We start from the raw sequence: 27,102 nt of genomic DNA, 5'->3' as shown, positions 1-27,102 counted from the left end.
CAGTCCAACGGTGCTGTCTTCTTTTGTAAGGCCTTCGGAAACGCCCCCCTGGCAAGCCCTGGTAGGACGGCGATCCCTCCATGCGTCGAAGTGGTTACGTCAGTCGTAGACTTGCACAGCAGCAGTAGTGCACAGCTGGCAAAGACCACTTTAGCTTGCATACAGTTGAAGACAGTTTCCTGAGCTTGGCCTGCAGCAAAAACAGGACAGCGTTAGCGAGCGTGCCCGCGCGGCTGCCGTATCTGCTCTGATGCCAGTCCAACGGTGCTGTCTTCTTTTATAAAGCCTCCGGAAACGCCCTCCTGGCTAGCCCTGGTAGGACGGTGATCCAGCCATGCGTCGAAGTGGTGACGTCAGTCGTAGACTTGCGCAGCCGCAGTAGTGCACAGCTGGCGAAGACCACGTTAGCTTGCATACAGTTGAAGACAGTTTCCTTAGCTTGGCGTGCAGCAAAAACAGGACAGCGTTAGCGAGCGTGCCCGCGCGGCTGCCGGATCTGCTCTGATGCCAGTCCAACGGTGCTGTCTTCTTTTATAAGGCCTCCGGAAACGCCCCCCTGGCAAGCCTTGGTAGGACGGTGATCCTGGCATGCGTCGAATTGGTTACGTCAGTCTTAGACTAGCACAGCCGCAGTAGTGCACAGCTGCCGAAGACCACGTTAGCTTGCATACAGTTGAAGACAGTTTCCTGAGCTTTGCCTGCATCAAAAACAGGACAGCCTTAGCGAGTGTGCCCGCTCGGTTGCCGGATATGCTCTGACGCCAGTCCAACGGTGCTGTCTTTTTTTGTAAGGCCTTCGGAAACACCCTCCTGGCTAGCCCTGGTAGGACTGTGATCCTGTGATGCGTCGAAGTGGTTACGTCAGTCGTAGATTTGCGCAGCCGCAGTAGTGCACAAATGGCGAAGACCACGTTAGCTTGCATACAGTTGAAGACAGTTTCCTTAGCTTGGCATGCAGCAAAAACAGGACAGCGTTAGCGAGCGTGCCCGCGCGGCTGCCGGATCTGCTCTGATGCCAGTCCAACGGTGCTGTCTTCTTTTATAAGGCCTCCGGAAAGGCCCCCCTGGCTAGCCTTGGTAGGACGGTGATCCTGCCATGCGTCGAAGTGGTTACGTCAGTCGTAGACTTGCGCAGCCGCAGTAGTGCACAGCTGGCGAAGACCACGTTAGCTAGCATACAGTTGAAGACAGTTTTCTGAGCTTTGCCTGCAGCAAAAACAGGACAGCGTTAGTGAGCCTGCCCGCGCGGCTGCCGGATCTGCTCTGATGCCAGTCCAACGGTGCTGTCTTCTTTTGTAATGCCTTCGGAAACGCCCTCCTGGCTAGCCCTGGTAGGACGGTGATCCTGCCATGGGTCGAAGTGGTTACGTCAGTCGTAGACTTGCGCAGCCGCAGTAGTGCACAGCTGGCGAAGACCACGTTAGCTTGCATACAGTTAAAGATAGTTTCCTTAGCTTGGCCTGCATCAAAAACAGGACACCGTTATCGAGCGTGCCCGCGCGGCTGCCGGATCTGCTCTGATGCCAGTCCAATGGTGCGGTCTTCTTTTGTAAGGCATTCGGAAACGCCCCCCTGGCTAGCCCTGGTAGGACGGTGATCCTGCCACGCGTCGAAGTGGTTACGTCAGTCGTAGACTTGCGCAGCAGCAGTAGTGCACAGCTGGCGAAGACAACGTTAGCTTGCATACAGTTGAAGACAGTTTCCTGAGCTTTGCCTGCATCAAAAACAGGGCAGCGTTAGCGAGCGTGCCCGTGCGGCTGCCGGATATGCTCTGATGCCAGTCCAAAGGTGCTGTCTTTTTTTGTAAGGCCTTCGGAAACGCCCCCCTGGCAAGCCCAGGTAGGACGGTGATCCTGCCATGCGTCGAAGTGGTTACGTCAGTCGTAGACTTGCACAGCCGCAGTAGTGCACAGCTGCCGAAGACCACGTTAGCTTGCATACAGTTGAAGACAGTTTCCTGAGCTTTGCCTGCATCAAAAACAGGACAGCCTTAGCGAGCGTGCCCGCTCGGTTGCCGGATCTGCTCTGACGCCAGTCCAACGGTGCTGTCTTTTTTTATAAGGCCTTCGGAAACGCCCCCCTGGCTAGCCCTGGTAGGACGGTGATCCTGCCATGCGTCGAAGTGGTTACGTCAGTCGTAGACTTGCGCAGCCGCAGTAGTGCACAGCTGCCGAAGACCACGTTAGCTTGCATACAGTTGGAGACAGTTTCTTGAGCTTTGCCTGCAGCAAAAACAGGGCAGCGGTAGCGAGCGTGCCCGCGCGGCTGCCGGATCTGCTTTGATGCCAGTCCAACGGTGCTGTCTTCTTTTGTAAGGCCTTCGGAAACGCCCCCCTGGCTAGTCCTGGTAGGACGGTGATCCTGCCATGCGTCGAAGTGGTTACGTCAGTCGTAGTCTTGCACAGCCGCAGTAGTGCACAGCTGGCGAAGACCACGTTAGCTTGCACACAGTTGAAGACAGTTTCCTGAGCTTTGCCTGTACCAAAAACAGGACAGCATTAGCGAGCGTGCCCGCGCGGCTGCCGGATCTGCTCTGATGCCAGTCCAACGGTGCTGTCTTCTTTTGTAAGGCCTTCGGAATCGCCCCCCCTGGCTAACCCTGGTAGGACGGTGATCCTGCCATGCGTCGAAGTGGTTACGTCAGTCGTAGACTTGCGCAGCCGCAGTAGTGCACAGCTGGCGAAGACCACGTTAGCGTGCATAGAGTTGAAGACAGTTTCCCGAGCTTTGCCTGCAGCAAAAACAGGGAAGCGTTAGCGAGCGTGCCCGCGCGGCTGCCGGATCTGCTCTGATGCCAGTCCAACGGTGCTGTCTTCTTTTTTAAGGACTCCGGAAACGCCCCCCTGGCTAGCCCTGGTAGGACGGTGATCCTGCCATGCGTCGAAGTGGTGACGTGAGTCGTTGACTTGCGCAGCCACAGTAGTGCACAGCTGGCGAAGACCACGTTAGCTTGCATACAGTTGAAGACAGTTTCCTAAGCTTTGCCTGCATCAAAAACAGGGCAGCGTTAGCGAGCGTGCCCGCGCGGCTGCCGGATCTGCTCTGATGCCAGTCAAACGGTGCTGTCTTCTCTTGTAAGGCCTTCGGAAACACCCCCCTGGCTAGCCCTGGTAGGACGGTGATCCTGTCATGCGTCGAAGTGGTTACGTCAGTCGTAGATTTGCGCAGCCGCAGTAGTGCACAGCTGGCGAAGACCACGTTAGCTTGCATACAGTTGAAGACAGTTTCCTTAGCTTGGCCTGCATCAAAAACAGGACAGCGTTAGCGAGCGTGCCCGCGCAGCGGCCGGATCTGCTCTGATGCCAGTCCAATGGTGCTGTCTTCTTTTGTAAGGCATTCGGAAACGCACCCCTGGCTAGCCCTGGTAGGACGGTGATCCAGCCACGCGTCGAAGTGGTTACGTCAGTCGTAGACTTGCGCAGCAGCAGTAGTGCACAGCTGGCGAAGACAACGTTAGCTTGCATACAGTTGAAGACAGTTTCCTGAGCTTTGCCTGCATCAAAAACAGGGCAGCGTTAGCGAGCGTGCCCGTGCGGCTGCCGGATATGCTCTGATGCCAGTCCAACGATGCTGTCTTCTTTTGTAAGGCCTTCGGAAACGCCCCCCTGGCAAGCCCAGGTAGGACGGTGATCCTGCCATGCGTCGAAGTGGTTACGTTAGTCGTAGACTTGCACAGCCGCAGTAGTGCACAGCTGCCGAAGACCACGTTAGCTTGCATACAGTTGAAGACAGTTTCCTGAGCTTTGCCTGCATCAAAAACAGGACAGCCTTAGCGAGCGTGCCCGCTCGGTTGCCGGATCTGCTCTGACGCCAGTCCAACGGTGCTGTCTTTTTTTGTAAGGCCTTCGGAAACACCCCCCCTGGCTAGCCCTGGTAGGACGGTGATCCTGTGATGCGTCGAAGTGGTTACGTCAGTCGTAGATTTGCGCAGCCGCAGTAGTGCACAAATGGCGAAGACCACGTTAGCTTGCATACAGTTGAAGACAGTTTCCTGAGCTTTGCCTGCATCAAAAACAGGGCAGCGTTAGCGAGCGTGCCCGCGCGGCTGCCGGGTATGCTCTGATGCCAGTCCAACGGTGCTGTCTTCTTTTGTAAGGCCTTCGGAAACGCCCCCCTGGCAAGCCCTGGTAGGACGGTGATCCTGCCATGCGTCGAAGTGGTGACGTCAGTCGTAGATTTGCGCAGCCGCAGTAGTGCACAGCTGGCGAAGACCACGTTAGCTTGCATACAGTTGAAGACAGTTTCCTTAGCTTGGCCTGCATCAAAAATAGGACAGCGTTAGCGAGCGTGCCCGCGCGGCTGCCGGATCTGCTCTGATGCCAGTCCAACGGTGCTGTCTTCTTTTGTAAGGCCTTCGGAAACGCCCCCCTGGTAAGCCCTGGTAGGACGGTGATCCCTCCATGCGTCGAAGTGGTTACGTCAGTCGTAGACTTGCACAGCCGCAGTAGTGCACAGCTGGCGAAGACCACGTTAGCTTGCATACAGTTGAAGACAGTTTCCTGAGCTTGGCCTGCAGCAAAAACAGGACAGCGTTAGCGAGCGTGCCCGCGCGGCTGCCGTATCTGCTCTGATGCCAGTCCAACGGTGCTGTCTTCTTTTATAAAGCCTCCGGAAACGCCCTCCTGGCTAGCCCTGGTAGGACGGTGATCCAGCCATGCGTCGAAGTGGTGACGTCAGTCGTAGACTTGCGCAGCCGCAGTAGTGCACAGCTGGCGAAGACCACGTTAGCTTGCATACAGTTGAAGACAGTTTCCTTAGCTTGGCATGCAGCAAAAACAGGACAGCGTTAGCGAGCGTGCCCGCGCGGCTGCCGGATCTGCTCTGATGCCAGTCCAACGGTGCTGTCTTCTTTTATAAGGCCTCCGGAAACGCCCCCCTGGCAAGCCTTGGTAGGACGGTGATCCTGGCATGCGTCGAATTGGTTACGTCAGTCTTAGACTAGCACAGCCGCAGTAGTGCACAGCTGCCGAAGACCACGTTAGCTTGCATACAGTTGAAGACAGTTTCCTGAGCTTTGCCTGCATCAAAAACAGGACAGCCTTAGCGAGTGTGCCCGCTCGGTTGCCGGATATGCTCTGACGCCAGTCCAACGGTGCTGTCTTTTTTTGTAAGGCCTTCGGAAACACCCTCCTGGCTAGCCCTGGTAGGACTGTGATCCTGTGATGCGTCGAAGTGGTTACGTCAGTCGTAGATTTGCGCAGCCGCAGTAGTGCACAAATGGCGAAGACCACGTTAGCTTGCATACAGTTGAAGACAGTTTCCTTAGCTTGGCATGCAGCAAAAACAGGACAGCGTTAGCGAGCGTGCCCGCGCGGCTGCCGGATCTGCTCTGATGCCAGTCCAACGGTGCTGTCTTCTTTTATAAGGCCTCCGGAAACGCCCCCCTGGCTAGCCTTGGTAGGACGGTGATCCTGCCATGCGTCGAAGTGGTTACGTCAGTCGTAGACTTGCGCAGCCGCAGTAGTGCGCAGCTGGCGAAGACCACGTTAGCTTGCATACAGTTGAAGACAGTTTTCTGAGCTTTGCCTGCAGCAAAAACAGGACAGCGTTAGTGAGCCTGCCCGCGCGGCTGCCGGATCTGCTCTGATGCCAGTCCAACGGTGCTGTCTTCTTTTGTATTGCCTTCGGAAACGCCCTCCTGGCTAGCCCTGGTAGGACGGTGATCCTGCCATGGGTCGAAGTGGTTACGTCAGTCGTAGACTTGCGCAGCAGCAGTAGTGCACAGCTGGCGAAGACAACGTTAGCTTGCATACAGTTGAAGACAATTTCCTGAGCTTTGCCTGCATCAAAAACAGGGCAGCGTTAGCGAGCGTGCCCGTGCGGCTGCCGGATATGCTCTGATGCCAGTCCAAAGGTGCTGTCTTTTTTTGTAAGGCCTTCGGAAACGCCCCCCTGGCAAGCCCAGGTAGGACGGTGATCCTGCCATGCGTCGAAGTGGTTACGTCAGTCGTAGACTTGCACAGCCGCAGTAGTGCACAGCTGCCGAAGACCACGTTAGCTTGCATACAGTTGAAGACAGTTTCCTGAGCTTTGCCTGCATCAAAAACAGGACAGCCTTAGCGAGCGTGCCCGCTCGGTTGCCGGATCTGCTCTGACGCCAGTCCAACGGTGCTGTCTTCTTTTATAAGGCCTTCGGAAACGCCCCCCTGGCTAGCCCTGGTAGGACGGTGATCCTGCCATGCGTCGAAGTGGTTACGTCAGTCGTAGACTTGCGCAGCCGCAGTAGTGCACAGCTGCCGAAGACCACGTTAGCTTGCATACAGTTGGAGACAGTTTCTTGAGCTTTGCCTGCAGCAAAAACAGGGCAGCGGTAGCGAGCGTGCCCGCGCGGCTGCCGGATCTGCTTTGATGCCAGTCCAACGGTGCTGTCTTCTTTTGTAAGGCCTTCGGAAACGCCCCCCTGGCTAGTCCTGGTAGGACGGTGATCCTGCCATGCGTCGAAGTGGTTACGTCAGTCGTAGACTTGCACAGCCGCAGTAGTGCACAGCTGGCGAAGACCACGTTAGCTTGCACAATGTTGAAGACAGTTTCCTGAGCTTTGCCTGTACCAAAAACAGGACAGCGTTAGCGAGCGTGCCCGCGCGGCTGCCGGATCTGCTCTGATGCCAGTCCAACGGTGCTGTCTTCTTTTGTAAGGCCTTCGGAATCGCCCCCCCTGGCTAACCCTGGTAGGACGGTGATCCTGCCATGCGTCGAAGTGGTTACGTCAGTCGTAGACTTGCGCAGCCGCAGTAGTGCACAGCTGGCGAAGACCACGTTAGCGTGCATAGAGTTGAAGACAGTTTCCCGAGCTTTGCCTGCAGCAAAAACAGGGAAGCGTTAGCGAGCGTGCCCGCGCGGCTACCGGATCTGCTCTGATGCCAGTCCAACGGTGCTGTCTTCTTTTTTAAGGACTCCGGAAACGCCCCCCTGGCTAGCCCTGGTAGGACGGTGATCCTGCCATGCGTCGAAGTGGTGACGTGAGTCGTTGACATGCGCAGCCACAGTAGTGCACAGCTGGCGAAGACCACGTTAGCTTGCATACAGTTGAAGACAGTTTCCTGAGCTTTGCCTGCATCAAAAACAGGGCAGCGTTAGCGAGCGTGCCCGCGCGGCTGCCGGATCTGCTCTGATGCCAGTCAAACGGTGCTGTCTTCTCTTGTAAGGCCTTCGGAAACACCCCCCTGGCTAGCCCTGGTAGGACGGTGATCCTGTCATGCGTCGAAGTGGTTACGTCAGTCGTAGATTTGCGCAGCCGCAGTAGTGCACAGCTGGCGAAGACCACGTTAGCTTGCATACAGTTGAAGACAGTTTCCTTAGCTTGGCCTGCATCAAAAACAGGACAGCGTTAGCGAGCGTGCCAGCGCAGCGGCCGGATCTGCTCTGATGCCAGTCCAATGGTGCTGTCTTCTTTTGTAAGGCATTCGGAAACGCACCCCTGGCTAGCCCTGGTAGGACGGTGATCCAGCCACGCGTCGAAGTGGTTACGTCAGTCGTAGACTTGCGCAGCAGCAGTAGTGCACAGCTGGCGAAGACAACGTTAGCTTGCATACAGTTGAAGACAGTTTCCTGAGCTTTGCCTGCATCAAAAACAGGGCAGCGTTAGCGAGCGTGCCCGTGCGGCTGCCGGATATGCTCTGATGCCAGTCCAACGGTGCTGTCTTCTTTTGTAAGGCCTTCGGAAACGCCCCCCTGGCAAGCCCAGGTAGGACGGTGATCCTGCCATGCGTCGAAGTGGTTACGTCAGTCGTAGACTTGCACAGCCGCAGTAGTGCACAGCTGCCGAAGACCACGTTAGCTTGCATACAGTTGAAGACAGTTTCCTGAGCTTTGCCTGCATCAAAAACAGGACAGCCTTAGCGAGCGTGCCCGCTCGGTTGCCGGATCTGCTCTGACGCCAGTCCAACGGTGCTGTCTTTTTTTGTAAGGCCTTCGGAAACACCCCCCTGGCTAGCCCTGGTAGGACGGTGATCCTGCCATGCGTCGAAGTGGTTACGTCAGTCGTAGACTTGCGCAGCCGCAGTAGTGCACAGCTGGCGAAGACCACGTTAGCGTGCATAGAGTTGAAGACAGTTTCCCGAGCTTTGCCTGCAGCAAAAACAGGGAAGCGTTAGCGAGCGTGCCCGCGCGGCTGCCGGATCTGCTCTGATGCCAGTCCAACGGTGCTGTCTTCTTTTTTAAGGACTCCGGAAACGCCCCCCTGGCTAGCCCTGGTAGGACGGTGATCCTGCCATGCGTCGAAGTGGTGACGTGAGTCGTTGACTTGCGCAGCCACAGTAGTGCACAGCTGGCGAAGACCACGTTAGCTTGCATACAGTTGAAGACAGTTTCCTAAGCTTTGCCTGCATCAAAAACAGGGCAGCGTTATCGAGCGTGCCCGCGCGGCTGCCGGATCTGCTCTGATGCCAGTCAAACGGTGCTGTCTTCTCTTGTAAGGCCTTCGGAAACACCCCCCTGGCTAGCCCTGGTAGGACGGTGATCCTGTCATGCGTCGAAGTGGTTACGTCAGTCGTAGATTTGCGCAGCCGCAGTAGTGCACAGCTGGCGAAGACCACGTTAGCTTGCATACAGTTGAAGACAGTTTCCTTAGCTTGGCCTGCATCAAAAACAGGACAGCGTTAGCGAGCGTGCCCGCGCAGCGGCCGGATCTGCTCTGATGCCAGTCCAATGGTGCTGTCTTCTTTTGTAAGGCATTCGGAAACGCACCCCTGGCTAGCCCTGGTAGGACGGTGATCCAGCCACGCGTCGAAGTGGTTACGTCAGTCGTAGACTTGCGCAGCAGCAGTAGTGCACAGCTGGCGAAGACAACGTTAGCTTGCATACAGTTGAAGACAGTTTCCTGAGCTTTGCCTGCATCAAAAACAGGGCAGCGTTAGCGAGCGTGCCCGTGCGGCTGCCGGATATGCTCTGATGCCAGTCCAACGGTGCTGTCTTCTTTTGTAAGGCCTTCGGAAACGCCCCCCTGGCAAGCCCAGGTAGGACGGTGATCCTGCCATGCGTCGAAGTGGTTACGTCAGTCGTAGACTTGCACAGCCGCAGTAGTGCACAGCTGCCGAAGACCACGTTAGCTTGCATACAGTTGAAGACAGTTTCCTGAGCTTTGCCTGCATCAAAAACAGGACAGCCTTAGCGAGCGTGCCCGCTCGGTTGCCGGATCTGCTCTGACGCCAGTCCAACGGTGCTGTCTTTTTTTGTAAGGCCTTCGGAAACACCCCCCTGGCTAGCCCTGGTAGGACGGTGATCCTGTGATGCGTCGAAGTGGTTACGTCAGTCGTAGATTTGCGCAGCCGCAGTAGTGCACAAATGGCGAAGACCACGTTAGCTTGCATACAGTTGAAGACAGTTTCCTGAGCTTTGCCTGCATCAAAAACAGGGCAGCGTTAGCGAGCGTGCCCGCGCGGCGGCCGGGTATGCTCTGATGCCAGTCCAACGGTGCTGTCTTCTTTTGTAAGGCCTTCGGAAACGCCCCCCTGGCAAGCCCTGGTAGGACGGTGATCCTGCCATGCGTCGAAGTGGTGACGTCAGTCGTAGATTTGCGCAGCCGCAGTAGTGCACAGCTGGCGAAGACCACGTTAGCTTGCATACAGTTGAAGACAGTTTCCTTAGCTTGGCCTGCATCAAAAATAGGACAGCGTTAGCGAGCGTGCCCGCGCGGCTGCCGGATCTGCTCTGATGCCAGTCCAACGGTGCTGTCTTCTTTTGTAAGGCCTTCGGAAACGCCCCCCTGGCAAGCCCTGGTAGGACGGTGATCCCTCCATGCGTCGAAGTGGTTACGTCAGTCGTAGACTTGCACAGCCGCAGTAGTGCACAGCTGGCGAAGACCACGTTAGCTTGCATACAGTTGAAGACAGTTTCCTGAGCTTGGCCTGCAGCAAAAACAGGACAGCGTTAGCGAGCGTGCCCGCGCGGCTGCCGTATCTGCTCTGATGCCAGTCCAACGGTGCTGTCTTCTTTTATAAAGCCTCCGGAAACGCCCTCCTGGCTAGCCCTGGTAGGACGGTGATCCAGCCATGCGTCGAAGTGGTGACGTCAGTCGTAGACTTGCGCAGCCGCAGTAGTGCACAGCTGGCGAAGACCACGTTAGCTTGCATACAGTTGAAGACAGTTTCCTTAGCTTGGCATGCAGCAAAAACAGGACAGCGTTAGCGAGCGTGCCCGCGCGGCTGCCGGATCTGCTCTGATGCCAGTCCAACGGTGCTGTCTTCTTTTATAAGGCCTCCGGAAACGCCCCCCTGGCAAGCCTTGGTAGGACGGTGATCCTGGCATGCGTCGAATTGGTTACGTCAGTCTTAGACTAGCACAGCCGCAGTAGTGCACAGCTGCCGAAGACCACGTTAGCTTGCATACAGTTGAAGACAGTTTCCTGAGCTTTGCCTGCATCAAAAACAGGACAGCCTTAGCAAGTGTGCCCGCTCGGTTGCCGGATATGCTCTGACGCCAGTCCAACGGTGCTGTCTTTTTTTGTAAGGCCTTCGGAAACACCCTCCTGGCTAGCCCTGGTAGGACTGTGATCCTGTGATGCGTCGAAGTGGTTACGTCAGTCGTAGATTTGCGCAGCCGCAGTAGTGCACAAATGGCGAAGACCACGTTAGCTTGCATACAGTTGAAGACAGTTTCCTTAGCTTGGCATGCAGCAAAAACAGGACAGCGTTAGCGAGCGTGCCCGCGCGGCTGCCGGATCTGCTCTGATGCCAGTCCAACGGTGCTGTCTTCTTTTATAAGGCCTCCGGAAACGCCCCCCTGGCTAGCCTTGGTAGGACGGTGATCCTGCCATGCGTCGAAGTGGTTACGTCAGTCGTAGACTTGCGCAGCCGCAGTAGTGCACAGCTGGCGAAGACCACGTTAGCTTGCATACAGTTGAAGACAGTTTTCTGAGCTTTGCCTGCAGCAAAAACAGGACAGCGTTAGTGAGCCTGCCCGCGCGGCTGCCGGATCTGCTCTGATGCCAGTCCAACGGTGCTGTCTTCTTTTGTAATGCCTTCGGAAACGCCCTCCTGGCTAGCCCTGGTAGGACGGTGATCCTGCCATGGGTCGAAGTGGTTACGTCAGTCGTAGACTTGCGCAGCCGCAGTAGTGCACAGCTGGCGAAGACCACGTTAGCTTGCATACAGTTAAAGACAGCTTCCTTAGCTTGGCCTGCATCAAAAACAGGACACCGTTATCGAGCGCGCCCGCGCAGCGGCCGGATCTGCTCTGATGCCAGTCCAATGGTACTGTCTTCTTTTGTAAGGCATTCGGAAACGCACCCCTGGCTAGCCCTGGTAGGACGGTGATCCAGCCACGCGTCGAAGTGGTTACGTCAGTCGTAGACTTGCGCAGCAGCAGTAGTGCACAGCTGGCGAAGACAACGTTAGCTTGCATACAGTTGAAGACAGTTTCCTGAGCTTTGCCTGCATCAAAAACAGGGCAGCGTTAGCGAGCGTGCCCGTGCGGCTGCCGGATATGCTCTGATGCCAGTCCAACGGTGCTGTCTTCTTTTGTAAGGCCTTCGGAAACGCCCCCCTGGCAAGCCCAGGTAGGACGGTGATCCTGCCATGCGTCGAAGTGGTTACGTCAGTCGTAGACTTGCACAGCCGCAGTAGTGCACAGCTGCCGAAGACCACGTTAGCTTGCATACAGTTGAAGACAGTTTCCTGAGCTTTGCCTGCATCAAAAACAGGACAGCCTTAGCGAGCGTGCCCGCTCGGTTGCCGGATCTGCTCTGACGCCAGTCCAACGGTGCTGTCTTTTTTGTAAGGCCTTCGGAAACACCCCCCTGGCTAGCCCTGGTAGGACGGTGATCCTGTGATGCGTCGAAGTGGTTACGTCAGTCGTAGATTTGCGCAGCCGCAGCAGTGCACAGCTGGCGAAGACCACGTTAGCTTGCATACAGTTGAAGACAGTTTCCTTAGCTTGGCCTGCATCAAAAATAGGACAGCGTTAGCGAGCGTGCCCGCGCGGCTGCCGGTTCTGCTCTGATGCCAGTCCAACGGTGCTGTCTTCTTTTGTAAGGCCTTCGGAAACGCCCCCCTGGCAAGCCCTGGTAGGACGGCGATCCCTCCATGCGTCGAAGTGGTTACGTCAGTCGTAGACTTGCACAGCCGCAGTAGTGCACAGCTGGCAAAGACCACTTTAGCTTGCATACAGTTGAAGACAGTTTCCTGAGCTTGGCCTGCAGCAAAAACAGGACAGCGTTAGCGAGCGTGCCCGCGCGGCTGCCGTATCTGCTCTGATGCCAGTCCAACGGTGCTGTCTTCTTTTATAAAGCCTCCGGAAACGCCCTCCTGGCTAGCCCTGGTAGGACGGTGATCCAGCCATGCGTCGAAGTGGTGACGTCAGTCGTAGACTTGCGCAGCCGCAGTAGTGCACAGCTGGCGAAGACCACGTTAGCTTGCATACAGTTGAAGACAGTTTCCTTAGCTTGGCGTGCAGCAAAAACAGGACAGCGTTAGCGAGCGTGCCCGCGCGGCTGCCGGATCTGCTCTGATGCCAGTCCAACGGTGCTGTCTTCTTTTATAAGGCCTCCGGAAACGCCCCCCTTGCAAGCCTTGGTAGGACGGTGATCCTGGCATGCGTCGAATTGGTTACGTCAGTCTTAGACTAGCACAGCCGCAGTAGTGCACAGCTGCCGAAGACCACGTTAGCTTGCATACAGTTGAAGACAGTTTCCTGAGCTTTGCCTGCATCAAAAACAGGACAGCCTTAGCGAGTGTGCCCGCTCGGTTGCCGGATATGCTCTGACGCCAGTCCAACGGTGCTGTCTTTTTTTGTAAGGCCTTCGGAAACACCCTCCTGGCTAGCCCTGGTAGGACTGTGATCCTGTGATGCGTCGAAGTGGTTACGTCAGTCGTAGATTTGCGCAGCCGCAGTAGTGCACAAATGGCGAAGACCACGTTAGCTTGCATACAGTTGAAGACAGTTTCCTTAGCTTGGCATGCAGCAAAAACAGGACAGCGTTAGCGAGCGTGCCCGCGCGGCTGCCGGATCTGCTCTGATGCCAGTCCAACGGTGCTGTCTTCTTTTATAAGGCCTCCGGAAAGGCCCCCCTGGCTAGCCTTGGTAGGACGGTGATCCTGCCATGCGTCGAAGTGGTTACGTCAGTCGTAGACTTGCGCAGCCGCAGTAGTGCACAGCTGGCGAAGACCACGTTAGCTAGCATACAGTTGAAGACAGTTTTCTGAGCTTTGCCTGCAGCAAAAACAGGACAGCGTTAGTGAGCCTGCCCGCGCGGCTGCCGGATCTGCTCTGATGCCAGTCCAACGGTGCTGTCTTCTTTTGTAATGCCTTCGGAAACGCCCTCCTGGCTAGCCCTGGTAGGACGGTGATCCTGCCATGGGTCGAAGTGGTTACGTCAGTCGTAGACTTGCGCAGCCGCAGTAGTGCACAGCTGGCGAAGACCACGTTAGCTTGCATACAGTTAAAGATAGTTTCCTTAGCTTGGCCTGCATCAAAAACAGGACACCGTTATCGAGCGTGCCCGCGCGGCTGCCGGATCTGCTCTGATGCCAGTCCAATGGTGCGGTCTTCTTTTGTAAGGCATTCGGAAACGCCCCCCTGGCTAGCCCTGGTAGGACGGTGATCCTGCCACGCGTCGAAGTGGTTACGTCAGTCGTAGACTTGCGCAGCAGCAGTAGTGCACAGCTGGCGAAGACAACGTTAGCTTGCATACAGTTGAAGACAGTTTCCTGAGCTTTGCCTGCATCAAAAACAGGGCAGCGTTAGCGAGCGTGCCCGTGCGGCTGCCGGATATGCTCTGATGCCAGTCCAAAGGTGCTGTCTTTTTTTGTAAGGCCTTCGGAAACGCCCCCCTGGCAAGCCCAGGTAGGACGGTGATCCTGCCATGCGTCGAAGTGGTTACGTCAGTCGTAGACTTGCACAGCCGCAGTAGTGCACAGCTGCCGAAGACCACGTTAGCTTGCATACAGTTGAAGACAGTTTCCTGAGCTTTGCCTGCATCAAAAACAGGACAGCCTTAGCGAGCGTGCCCGCTCGGTTGCCGGATCTGCTCTGACGCCAGTCCAACGGTGCTGTCTTTTTTTATAAGGCCTTCGGAAACGCCCCCCTGGCTAGCCCTGGTAGGACGGTGATCCTGCCATGCGTCGAAGTGGTTACGTCAGTCGTAGACTTGCGCAGCCGCAGTAGTGCACAGCTGGCGAAGACCACGTTAGCGTGCATAGAGTTGAAGACAGTTTCCCGAGCTTTGCCTGCAGCAAAAACAGGGAAGCGTTAGCGAGCGTGCCCGCGCGGCTGCCGGATCTGCTCTGATGCCAGTCCAACGGTGCTGTCTTCTTTTTTAAGGACTCCGGAAACGCCCCCCTGGCTAGCCCTGGTAGGACGGTGATCCTGCCATGCGTCGAAGTGGTGACGTGAGTCGTTGACTTGCGCAGCCACAGTAGTGCACAGCTGGCGAAGACCACGTTAGCTTGCATACAGTTGAAGACAGTTTCCTAAGCTTTGCCTGCATCAAAAACAGGGCAGCGTTAGCGAGCGTGCCCGCGCGGCTGCCGGATCTGCTCTGATGCCAGTCAAACGGTGCTGTCTTCTCTTGTAAGGCCTTCGGAAACACCCCCCTGGCTAGCCCTGGTAGGACGGTGATCCTGTCATGCGTCGAAGTGGTTACGTCAGTCGTAGATTTGCGCAGCCGCAGTAGTGCACAGCTGGCGAAGACCACGTTAGCTTGCATACAGTTGAAGACAGTTTCCTTAGCTTGGCCTGCATCAAAAACAGGACAGCGTTAGCGAGCGTGCCCGCGCAGCGGCCGGATCTGCTCTGATGCCAGTCCAATGGTGCTGTCTTCTTTTGTAAGGCATTCGGAAACGCACCCCTGGCTAGCCCTGGTAGGACGGTGATCCAGCCACGCGTCGAAGTGGTTACGTCAGTCGTAGACTTGCGCAGCAGCAGTAGTGCACAGCTGGCGAAGACAACGTTAGCTTGCATACAGTTGAAGACAGTTTCCTGAGCTTTGCCTGCATCAAAAACAGGGCAGCGTTAGCGAGCGTGCCCGTGCGGCTGCCGGATATGCTCTGATGCCAGTCCAACGATGCTGTCTTCTTTTGTAAGGCCTTCGGAAACGCCCCCCTGGCAAGCCCAGGTAGGACGGTGATCCTGCCATGCGTCGAAGTGGTTACGTTAGTCGTAGACTTGCACAGCCGCAGTAGTGCACAGCTGCCGAAGACCACGTTAGCTTGCATACAGTTGAAGACAGTTTCCTGAGCTTTGCCTGCATCAAAAACAGGACAGCCTTAGCGAGCGTGCCCGCTCGGTTGCCGGATCTGCTCTGACGCCAGTCCAACGGTGCTGTCTTTTTTTGTAAGGCCTTCGGAAACACCCCCCTGGCTAGCCCTGGTAGGACGGTGATCCTGTGATGCGTCGAAGTGGTTACGTCAGTCGTAGATTTGCGCAGCCGCAGTAGTGCACAAATGGCGAAGACCACGTTAGCTTGCATACAGTTGAAGACAGTTTCCTGAGCTTTGCCTGCATCAAAAACAGGGCAGCGTTAGCGAGCGTGCCCGCGCGGCTGCCGGGTATGCTCTGATGCCAGTCCAACGGTGCTGTCTTCTTTTGTAAGGCCTTCGGAAACGCCCCCCTGGCAAGCCCTGGTAGGACGGTGATCCTGCCATGCGTCGAAGTGGTGACGTCAGTCGTAGATTTGCGCAGCCGCAGTAGTGCACAGCTGGCGAAGACCACGTTAGCTTGCATACAGTTGAAGACAGTTTCCTTAGCTTGGCCTGCATCAAAAATAGGACAGCGTTAGCGAGCGTGCCCGCGCGGCTGCCGGATCTGCTCTGATGCCAGTCCAACGGTGCTGTCTTCTTTTGTAAGGCCTTCGGAAACGCCCCCCTGGTAAGCCCTGGTAGGACGGTGATCCCTCCATGCGTCGAAGTGGTTACGTCAGTCGTAGACTTGCACAGCCGCAGTAGTGCACAGCTGGCGAAGACCACGTTAGCTTGCATACAGTTGAAGACAGTTTCCTGAGCTTGGCCTGCAGCAAAAACAGGACAGCGTTAGCGAGCGTGCCCGCGCGGCTGCCGTATCTGCTCTGATGCCAGTCCAACGGTGCTGTCTTCTTTTATAAAGCCTCCGGAAACGCCCTCCTGGCTAGCCCTGGTAGGACGGTGATCCAGCCATGCGTCGAAGTGGTGACGTCAGTCGTAGACTTGCGCAGCCGCAGTAGTGCACAGCTGGCGAAGACCACGTTAGCTTGCATACAGTTGAAGACAGTTTCCTTAGCTTGGCATGCAGCAAAAACAGGACAGCGTTAGCGAGCGTGCCCGCGCGGCTGCCGGATCTGCTCTGATGCCAGTCCAACGGTGCTGTCTTCTTTTATAAGGCCTCCGGAAACGCCCCCCTGGCAAGCCTTGGTAGGACGGTGATCCTGGCATGCGTCGAATTGGTTACGTCAGTCTTAGACTAGCACAGCCGCAGTAGTGCACAGCTGCCGAAGACCACGTTAGCTTGCATACAGTTGAAGACAGTTTCCTGAGCTTTGCCTGCATCAAAAACAGGACAGCCTTAGCGAGTGTGCCCGCTCGGTTGCCGGATATGCTCTGACGCCAGTCCAACGGTGCTGTCTTTTTTTGTAAGGCCTTCGGAAACACCCTCCTGGCTAGCCCTGGTAGGACTGTGATCCTGTGATGCGTCGAAGTGGTTACGTCAGTCGTAGATTTGCGCAGCCGCAGTAGTGCACAAATGGCGAAGACCACGTTAGCTTGCATACAGTTGAAGACAGTTTCCTTAGCTTGGCATGCAGCAAAAACAGGACAGCGTTAGCGAGCGTGCCCGCGCGGCTGCCGGATCTGCTCTGATGCCAGTCCAACGGTGCTGTCTTCTTTTATAAGGCCTCCGGAAACGCCCCCCTGGCTAGCCTTGGTAGGACGGTGATCCTGCCATGCGTCGAAGTGGTTACGTCAGTCGTAGACTTGCGCAGCCGCAGTAGTGCGCAGCTGGCGAAGACCACGTTAGCTTGCATAGAGTTGAAGACAGTTTTCTGAGCTTTGCCTGCAGCAAAAACAGGACAGCGTTAGTGAGCCTGCCCGCGCGGCTGCCGGATCTGCTCTGATGCCAGTCCAACGGTGCTGTCTTCTTTTGTAATGCCTTCGGAAACGCCCTCCTGGCTAGCCCTGGTAGGACGGTGATCCTGCCATGGGTCGAAGTGGTTACGTCAGTCGTAGACTTGCGCAGCAGCAGTAGTGCACAGCTGGCGAAGACAACGTTAGCTTGCATACAGTTGAAGACAATTTCCTGAGCTTTGCCTGCATCAAAAACAGGGCAGCGTTAGCGAGCGTGCCCGTGCGGCTGCCGGATATGCTCTGATGCCAGTCCAAAGGTGCTGTCTTTTTTTGTAAGGCCTTCGGAAACGCCCCCCTGGCAAGCCCAGGTAGGACGGTGATCCTGCCATGCGTCGAAGTGGTTACGTCAGTCGTAGACTTGCACAGCCGCAGTAGTGCACAGCTGCCGAAGACCACGTTAGCTTGCATACAGTTGAAGACAGTTTCCTGAGCTTTGCCTGCATCAAAAACAGGACAGCCTTAGCGAGCGTGCCCGCTCGGTTGCCGGATCTGCTCTGACGCCAGTCCAACGGTGCTGTCTTCTTTTATAAGGCCTTCGGAAACGCCCCCCTGGCTAGCCCTGGTAGGACGGTGATCCTGCCATGCGTCGAAGTGGTTACGTCAGTCGTAGACTTGCGCAGCCGCAGTAGTGCACAGCTGCCGAAGACCACGTTAGCTTGCATACAGTTGGAGACAGTTTCTTGAGCTTTGCCTGCAGCAAAAACAGGGCAGCGGTAGCGAGCGTGCCCGCGCGGCTGCCGGATCTGCTTTGATGCCAGTCCAACGGTGCTGTCTTCTTTTGTAAGGCCTTCGGAAACGCCCCCCTGGCTAGTCCTGGTAGGACGGTTATCCTGCCATGCGTCGAAGTGGTTACGTCAGTCGTAGACTTGCACAGCCGCAGTAGTGCACAGCTGGCGAAGACCACGTTAGCTTGCACACAGTTGAAGACAGTTTCCTGAGCTTTGCCTGTACCAAAAACAGGACAGCGTTAGCGAGCGTGCCCGCGCGGCTGCCGGATCTGCTCTGATGCCAGTCCAACGGTGCTGTCTTCTTTTGTAAGGCCTTCGGAATCGCCCCCCCTGGCTAACCCTGGTAGGACGGTGATCCTGCCATGCGTCGAAGTGGTTACGTCAGTCGTAGACTTGCGCAGCCGCAGTAGTGCACAGCTGGCGAAGACCACGTTAGCGTGCATAGAGTTGAAGACAGTTTCCCGAGCTTTGCCTGCAGCAAAAACAGGGAAGCGTTAGCGAGCGTGCCCGCGCGGCTGCCGGATCTGCTCTGATGCCAGTCCAACGGTGCAGTCTTCTTTTTTAAGGACTCCGGAAACGCCCCCCTGGCTAGCCCTGGTAGGACGGTGATCCTGCCATGCGTCGAAGTGGTGACGTGAGTCGTTGACTTGCGCAGCCACAGTAGTGCACAGCTGGCGAAGACCACGTTAGCTTGCATACAGTTGAAGACAGTTTCCTGAGCTTTGCCTGCATCAAAAACAGGGCAGCGTTAGCGAGCGTGCCCGCGCGGCTGCCGGATCTGCTCTGATGCCAGTCAAACGGTGCTGTCTTCTCTTGTAAGGCCTTCGGAAACACCCCCCTGGCTAGCCCTGGTAGGACGGTGATCCTGTCATGCGTCGAAGTGGTTACGTCAGTCGTAGATTTGCGCAGCCGCAGTAGTGCACAGCTGGCGAAGACCACGTTAGCTTGCATACAGTTGAAGACAGTTTCCTTAGCTTGGCCTGCATCAAAAACAGGACAGCGTTAGCGAGCGTGCCAGCGCAGCGGCCGGATCTGCTCTGATGCCAGTCCAATGGTGCTGTCTTCTTTTGTAAGGCATTCGGAAACGCACCCCTGGCTAGCCCTGGTAGGACGGTGATCCAGCCACGCGTCGAAGTGGTTACGTCAGTCGTAGACTTGCGCAGCAGCAGTAGTGCACAGCTGGCGAAGACAACGTTAGCTTGCATACAGTTGAAGACAGTTTCCTGAGCTTTGCCTGCATCAAAAACAGGGCAGCGTTAGCGAGCGTGCCCGTGCGGCTGCCGGATATGCTCTGATGCCAGTCCAACGGTGCTGTCTTCTTTTGTAAGGCCTTCGGAAACGCCCCCCTGGCAAGCCCAGGTAGGACGGTGATCCTGCCATGCGTCGAAGTGGTTACGTCAGTCGTAGACTTGCACAGCCGCAGTAGTGCACAGCTGCCGAAGACCACGTTAGCTTGCATACAGTTGAAGACAGTTTCCTGAGCTTTGCCTGCATCAAAAACAGGACAGCCTTAGCGAGCGTGCCCGCTCGGTTGCCGGATCTGCTCTGACGCCAGTCCAACGGTGCTGTCTTTTTTTGTAAGGCCTTCGGAAACACCCCCCTGGCTAGCCCTGGTAGGACGGTGATCCTGCCATGCGTCGAAGTGGTTACGTCAGTCGTAGACTTGCGCAGCCGCAGTAGTGCACAGCTGGCGAAGACCACGTTAGCGTGCATAGAGTTGAAGACAGTTTCCCGAGCTTTGCCTGCAGCAAAAACAGGGAAGCGTTAGCGAGCGTGCCCGCGCGGCTGCCGGATCTGCTCTGATGCCAGTCCAACGGTGCTGTCTTCTTTTTTAAGGACTCCGGAAACGCCCCCCTGGCTAGCCCTGGTAGGACGGTGATCCTGCCATGCGTCGAAGTGGTGACGTGAGTCGTTGACTTGCGCAGCCACAGTAGTGCACAGCTGGCGAAGACCACGTTAGCTTGCATACAGTTGAAGACAGTTTCCTAAGCTTTGCCTGCATCAAAAACAGGGCAGCGTTAGCGAGCGTGCCCGCGCGGCTGCCGGATCTGCTCTGACGCCAGTCAAACGGTGCTGTCTTCTCTTGTAAGGCCTTCGGAAACACCCCCCTGGCTAGCCCTGGTAGGACGGTGATCCTGTCATGCGTCGAAGTGGTTACGTCAGTCGTAGATTTGCGCAGCCGCAGTAGTGCACAGCTGGCGAAGACCACGTTAGCTTGCATACAGTTGAAGACAGTTTCCTTAGCTTGGCCTGCATCAAAAACAGGACAGCGTTAGCGAGCGTGCCCGCGCAGCGGCCGGATCTGCTCTGATGCCAGTCCAATGGTGCTGTCTACTTTTGTAAGGCATTCGGAAACGCACCCCTGGCTAGCCCTGGTAGGACGGTGATCCAGCCACGCGTCGAAGTGGTTACGTCAGTCGTAGACTTGCGCAGCAGCAGTAGTGCACAGCTGGCGAAGACAACGTTAGCTTGCATACAGTTGAAGACAGTTTCCTGAGCTTTGCCTGCATCAAAAACAGGGCAGCGTTAGCGAGCGTGCCCGTGCGGCTGCCGGATATGCTCTGATGCCAGTCCAACGGTGCTGTCTTCTTTTGTAAGGCCTTCGGAAACGCCCCCCTGGCAAGCCCAGGTAGGACGGTGATCCTGCCATGCGTCGAAGTGGTTACGTCAGTCGTAGACTTGGACAGCCGCAGTAGTGCACAGCTGCCGAAGACCACGTTAGCTTGCATACAGTTGAAGACAGTTTCCTGAGCTTTGCCTGCATCAAAAACAGGACAGCCTTAGCGAGCGTGCCCGCTCGGTTGCCGGATCTGCTCTGACGCCAGTCCAACGGTGCTGTCTTTTTTTGTAAGGCCTTCGGAAACACCCCCCTGGCTAGCCCTGGTAGGACGGTGATCCTGTGATGCGTCGAAGTGGTTACGTCAGTCGTAGATTTGCGCAGCCGCAGTAGTGCACAAATGGCGAAGACCACGTTAGCTTGCATACAGTTGAAGACAGTTTCCTGAGCTTTGCCTGCATCAAAAACAGGGCAGCGTTAGCGAGCGTGCCCGCGCGGCTGCCGGGTATGCTCTGATGCCAGTCCAACGGTGCTGTCTTCTTTTGTAAGGCCTTCGGAAACGCCCCCCTGGCAAGCCCTGGTAGGACGGTGATCCTGCCATGCGTCGAAGTGGTGACGTCAGTCGTAGATTTGCGCAGCCGCAGTAGTGCACAGCTGGCGAAGACCACGTTAGCTTGCATACAGTTGAAGACAGTTTCCTTAGCTTGGCCTGCATCAAAAATAGGACAGCGTTAGCGAGCGTGCCCGCGCGGCTGCCGGATCTGCTCTGATGCCAGTCCAACGGTGCTGTCTTCTTTTGTAAGGCCTTCGGAAACGCCCCCCTGGCAAGCCCTGGTAGGACGGTGATCCCTCCATGCGTCGAAGTGGTTACGTCAGTCGTAGACTTGCACAGCCGCAGTAGTGCACAGCTGGCGAAGACCACGTTAGCTTGCATACAGTTGAAGACAGTTTCCTGAGCTTGGCCTGCAGCAAAAACAGGACAGCGTTAGCGAGCGTGCCCGCGCGGCTGCCGTATCTGCTCTGATGCCAGTCCAACGGTGCTGTCTTCTTTTATAAAGCCTCCGGAAACGCCCTCCTGGCTAGCCCTGGTAGGACGGTGATCCAGCCATGCGTCGAAGTGGTGACGTCAGTCGTAGACTTGCGCAGCCGCAGTAGTGCACAGCTGGCGAAGACCACGTTAGCTTGCATACAGTTGAAGACAGTTTCCTTAGCTTGGCATGCAGCAAAAACAGGACAGCGTTAGCGAGCGTGCCCGCGCGGCTGCCGGATCTGCTCTGATGCCAGTCCAACGGTGCTGTCTTCTTTTATAAGGCCTCCGGAAACGCCCCCCTGGCAAGCCTTGGTAGGACGGTGATCCTGGCATGCGTCGAATTGGTTACGTCAGTCTTAGACTAGCACAGCCGCAGTAGTGCACAGCTGCCGAAGACCACGTTAGCTTGCATACAGTTGAAGACAGTTTCCTGAGCTTTGCCTGCATCAAAAACAGGACAGCCTTAGCGAGTGTGCCCGCTCGGTTGCCGGATATGCTCTGACGCCAGTCCAACGGTGCTGTCTTTTTTTGTAAGGCCTTCGGAAACACCCTCCTGGCTAGCCCTGGTAGGACTGTGATCCTGTGATGCGTCGAAGTGGTTACGTCAGTCGTAGATTTGCGCAGCCGCAGTAGTGCACAAATGGCGAAGACCACGTTAGCTTGCATACAGTTGAAGACAGTTTCCTTAGCTTGGCATGCAGCAAAAACAGGACAGCGTTAGCGAGCGTGCCCGCGCGGCTGCCGGATCTGCTCTGATGCCAGTCCAACGGTGCTGTCTTCTTTTATAAGGCCTCCGGAAACGCCCCCCTGGCTAGCCTTGGTAGGACGGTGATCCTGCCATGCGTCGAAGTGGTTACGTCAGTCGTAGACTTGCGCAGCCGCAGTAGTGCACAGCTGGCGAAGACCACGTTAGCTTGCATACAGTTGAAGACAGTTTTCTGAGCTTTGCCTGCAGCAAAAACAGGACAGCGTTAGTGAGCCTGCCCGCGCGGCTGCCGGATCTGCTCTGATGCCAGTCCAACGGTGCTGTCTTCTTTTGTAATGCCTTCGGAAACGCCCTCCTGGCTAGCCCTGGTAGGACGGTGATCCTGCCATGGGTCGAAGTGGTTACGTCAGTCGTAGACTTGCGCAGCCGCAGTAGTGCACAGCTGGCGAAGACCACGTTAGCTTGCATACAGTTAAAGACAGTTTCCTTAGCTTGGCCTGCTTCAAAAACAGGACACCGTTATCGAGCGTGCCCGCGCGGCTGCCGGATCTGCTCTGATGCCAGTCCAACGGTGCTGTCTTCTTTTATAAGGCCTCCGGAAACGCCCCCCTGGCTAGCCTTGGTAGGACGGTGATCCTGCCATGCGTCGAAGTGGTTACGTCAGTCGTAGACTTGCGCAGCCGACGTAGTGCACAGCTGGCGAAGCCCACGTTAGCTTGCATACAGTTGAAGACAGTTTCCTTAGCTTGGCATGCAGCAAAAACAGGACAGCGTTAGCGAGCGTGCCCGCGCGGCTGCCGTATCTGCTCTGATGCCAGTCCAATGGTGCTGTCTTCTTTTATAAAGCCTCCGGAAACGCCCTCCTGGCTAGCCCTGGTAGGACGGTGATCCAGCCATGCGTCGAAGTGGTGACGTCAGTCGTAGACTTGCGCAGCCGCAGTAGTGCACAGCTGGCGAAGACCACGTTAGCTCACATACAGTTGAAGACAGTTTCCTTAGCTTGGCATGCAGCAAAAACAGGACAGCGTTAGCGAGCGTGCCCGCGCGGCTGCCAGATCTGCTCTGATGCCAGTCCAACGGTGCTGTCTTCTTTTATAAGGCCTCCGGAAACGCCCCCCTGGCTAGCCTTGGTAGGACGGTGATCCTGCCATGCGTCGAAGTGGTTACGTCAGTCGTAGACTTGCGCAGCCGCAGTAGTGCACAGCTGGCGAAGACCACGTTAGCTTGCATACAGTTGAAGACAGTTTTCTGAGCTTTGCCTGCAGCAAAAACAGGACAGCGTTAGTGAGCGTGCCCGCGCAGCTGCCGGATCTGCTCTGATGCCAGTCCAACGGTGCTGTCTTCTTTTGTAATGCCTTCGGAAACGCCCCCCTGGCTAGCCTTGGTAGGACGGTGATCCTGCCATGCGTCGAAGTGGTTACGTCAGTCGTAGACTTGCGCAGCCGCAGTAGTGCACAGCTGGCGAAGACCACGTTAGCTTGCATACGGTTGAAGACAGTTTTCTGAGCTTTGCCTGCAGCAAAAACAGGACAGCGTTAGTGAGCGTACCCGCGCGGCTGCCGGATCTGCTCTCATGCCAGTCAACGGTGCTGTCTTCTTTTGTAAGGCATTCGGAAACGCCCCCCTAGCTAGCCCTGGTAGGACGGTGATCCAGCCATGCGTCGAAGTGGTGACGTCAGTCGTAGACTTGCGCAGCAGCAGTAGTGCACAGCTGGCGAAGACAACGTTAGCTTGCATACAGTTGAAGACAGTTTCCTGAGCTTGGCCTGCAGCAAAAACAGGACAGCGTTAGCGAGCGTGCCCGCGCGGCTGCCGGATCTGCTCTGATGCCAGTCCAACGGTGCTGTCTTCTTTTATAAAGCCTCCGGAAACGCCTTCTGGCTAGCCCTGGTAGGACGGTGATCCAGCCATGCGTCGAAGTGGTGACGTCAGTCGTAGACTTGCGCAGCCGCAGTAGTGCACAGCTGGCGAAGACCACGTTAGCTTGCATACAGTTGAAGACAGTTTCCTTAGCTTGGCCTGCATCAAAAACAGGACAGCGTTAGCGAGCGTGCCCGCGCGGCTGCCGGATCTGCTCTGATGCCAGTCCAATGGTGCGGTCTTCTTTTGTAAGGCATTCGGAAACGCCCCCCTGGCTAGTCCTGGTAGGACGGTGATCCTGCCATGCGTCGAAGTGGTTACGTCAGTCGTAGACTTGCACAGCCGCAGTAGTGCACAGCTGGCGAAGACCACGTTAGCTTGCACACAGTTGAAGACAGTTTCCTGAGCTTTGCCTGTGCCAAAAACAGGACAGCGTTAGCGAGCGTGCCCGCGCGGCTGCCGGATCTGCTCTGATGCCAGTCCAACGGTGCTGTCTTCTTTTGTAAGGCCTTCGGAAACGCCCCCCCCCCCTGGCTAACCCTGGTAGGACGGTGATCCTGCCATGCGTCGAAGTGGTGACGTCAGTCGTTGACTTGCGCAGCCATAGTAGTGCACAGCTGGCGAAGACCACGTTAGCTTGCATACAGTTGAAGACAGTTTCCTGAGCTTTGCCTGCATCAAAAACAGGGCAGCGTTAGCGAGCGTGCCCGCGCGGCTGCCGGATCTGCTCTGATGCCAGTCAAACGGTGCTGTCTTCTCTTGTAAGGCCTTCGGAAACGCCCCCCTGGCTAGCCCTGGTAGGACGGTGATCCTGCCATGCGTCGAAGTGGTTACGTCAGTCGTGGACTTGCGCAGCCGCAGTAGTGCACAGTTGGCGAAGACCACGTTAGCTTGCATACAGTTGAAGACAGTTTCCTGAGCTTTGCCTGCACCAAAAACTGGACAGCGTTAGCGAGCGTGCCCGCGCGGCTTCCGGATCTGCTCTGATGCCAGTCCAACGGTGCTGTCTTTTTTTGTAAGGCCTTCGGAAACACCCCCCTGGCTAGCCCTGGTAGGACGGTGATCCTGTCATGCGTCGAAGTGGTTACGTCAGTCGTAGATTTGCGCAGCCGCAGTAGTGCACAGCTGGCGAAGACCACGTTAGCTTGCATACAGTTGAAGACAGTTTCCTTAGCTTGGCCTGCAGCAAAAACAGGACAGCGTTAGCGAGCGTGCCCGCGCGGCTGCCGGATCTGCTCTGACGCCAGTCCAACGGTGCTGTCTTCTTTTATAAGGCCTTCGGAAACGCCCCCCTGGCTAGCCCTGGTAGGACGGTGATCCTGCCATGCGTCGAAGTGGTTACGTTAGTCGTAGACTTGCGCAGCCGCAGTAGTGCACAGCTGCCGAAGACCACGTTAGCTTGCATACAGTTGGAGACAGTTTCCTGAGCTTTGCCTGCAGTAAAAACAGGGCGGCGTTAGCGAGCGCGCCCGCGCGGCTGCCGGATCTGCTCTGATGCCAGTCCAACGGTGCTGTCTTCTTTTGTAAGGCCTTCGGAAACGCCCCCCTGGCTAGTCCTGGTAGGACGGTGATCCTGCCATGCGTCGAAGTGGTTACGTCAGTCGTAGACTCTCACAGCCGCAGTAGTGCACAGCCGGCGAAGACCACGTTAGCTTGCATACAGTTGAAGACAGTTTCCTGAGCTTTGCCTGTACCAAAAACAGGACAGCGTTAGCGAGCGTGCCCGCGCGGCTGCCGGATCTGCTCTGATGCCAGTCCAACGGTGCTGTCTTCTTTTGTAAGGCCTTCGGAAACGCCTCCCTGGCTAGCCCTGGTAGGACGGTGATCCTGCCATGCGTCGAAGTGGTGACGTCAGTCGTAGACTTGCGCAGCCGCAGTAGTGCACAGCTGCCGAAGATCACGTTAGCTTGCATACAGTTGAAGATAGTTTCCTGAGCTTGGCCTGCAGCAAAAACAGGACAGCGTTAGCGAGCGTGCCCGCGCGGCTGCCGGATCTGCTCTGATGCCAGTCCAACGGTGCTGTCTTCTTTTATAAAGCCTCCGGAAACGCCCCCCTAGCTAGCCCTGGTAGGACGGTGATCCAGCCATGCGTCGAAGTGGTGACGTCAGTCGTAGACTAGCGCAGCCGCAGTAGTGCACAGCTGCCGAAGACCAGGTTAGCTTGGATACAGTTGAAGACAGTTTCCTGAGCTTTGCCTGCAGCAAAAACAGGGCAGCATTAGCGAGCGTGCCCGCGAGGCTGCCGGATCTGCTCTGATGCCAGTCCAACGGTGCTGTCTTCTTTTGTAAGGCCTTCGGAAACGCCCCCCTGGCTAGCCCTGGTAGGACGGTGATCCTGCCATGCGTCGAAGAGGTTACGTCAGTCATAGACTTGCGCAGCCGCAGTAGTGCACAGCTGCCGAAGACCACGTTAGCTTGCATACAGTTGGAGACAGTTTCTTGAGCTTTGCCTGCAGCAAAAACAGGGCAGCGTTAGCGAGCGTGCCCGCGCGGCTGCCGGATCTGCTCTGATGCCAGTCCAACGGTGCTGTCTTCTTTTGTAAGGCCTTCGGAAACGCCCCCCTGGCTAGTCCTGGTTGGACGGTGATCCTGCCATGCGTCGAAGTGGTTACGTCAGTCGTAGACTTGCACAGCCGCAGTAGTGCACAGCTGGCGAAGACCACGTTAGCTTGCATACAGTTGAAGACAGTTTCCTGAGCTTTGCCTGCATCAAAAACAGGACAGCCTTAGCGAGCGTGCCCGCTCGGTTGCCGGATCTGCTCTGACGCCAGTCCAACGGTGCTGTCTTTTTTTGTAAGGCCTTCGGAAACACCCCCCTGGCTAGCCCTGGTAGGACGGTGATCCTGTGATGCGTCGAAGTGGTTACGTCAGTCGTAGATTTGCGCAGCCGCAGTAGTGCACAAATGGCGAAGACCACGTTAGCTTGCATACAGTTGAAGACAGTTTCCTTAGCTTGACATGCAGCAAAAACAGGACAGCGTTAGCGAGCGTGCCCGCGCGGCTGCCGGATCTGCTCTGATGCCAGTCCAACGGTGCTGTCTTCTTTTATAAGGCCTCCGGAAACGCCCCCCTGGCTAGCCTTGGTAGGACGGTGATCCTGCCATGCGTCGAAGTGGTTACGTCAGTCGTAGACTTGCGCAGCCGCAGTAGTGCACAGCTGGCGAAGACCACGTTAGCTTGCATACAGTTGAAGA

This window comes from Rhipicephalus microplus, chromosome 2 (assembly GCF_043290135.1).
Source record: "Rhipicephalus microplus isolate Deutch F79 chromosome 2, USDA_Rmic, whole genome shotgun sequence".
Lineage (NCBI taxonomy): Eukaryota > Metazoa > Arthropoda > Arachnida > Ixodida > Ixodidae > Rhipicephalus > Rhipicephalus microplus.
This window is presented reverse-complemented; position numbering follows the sequence as displayed.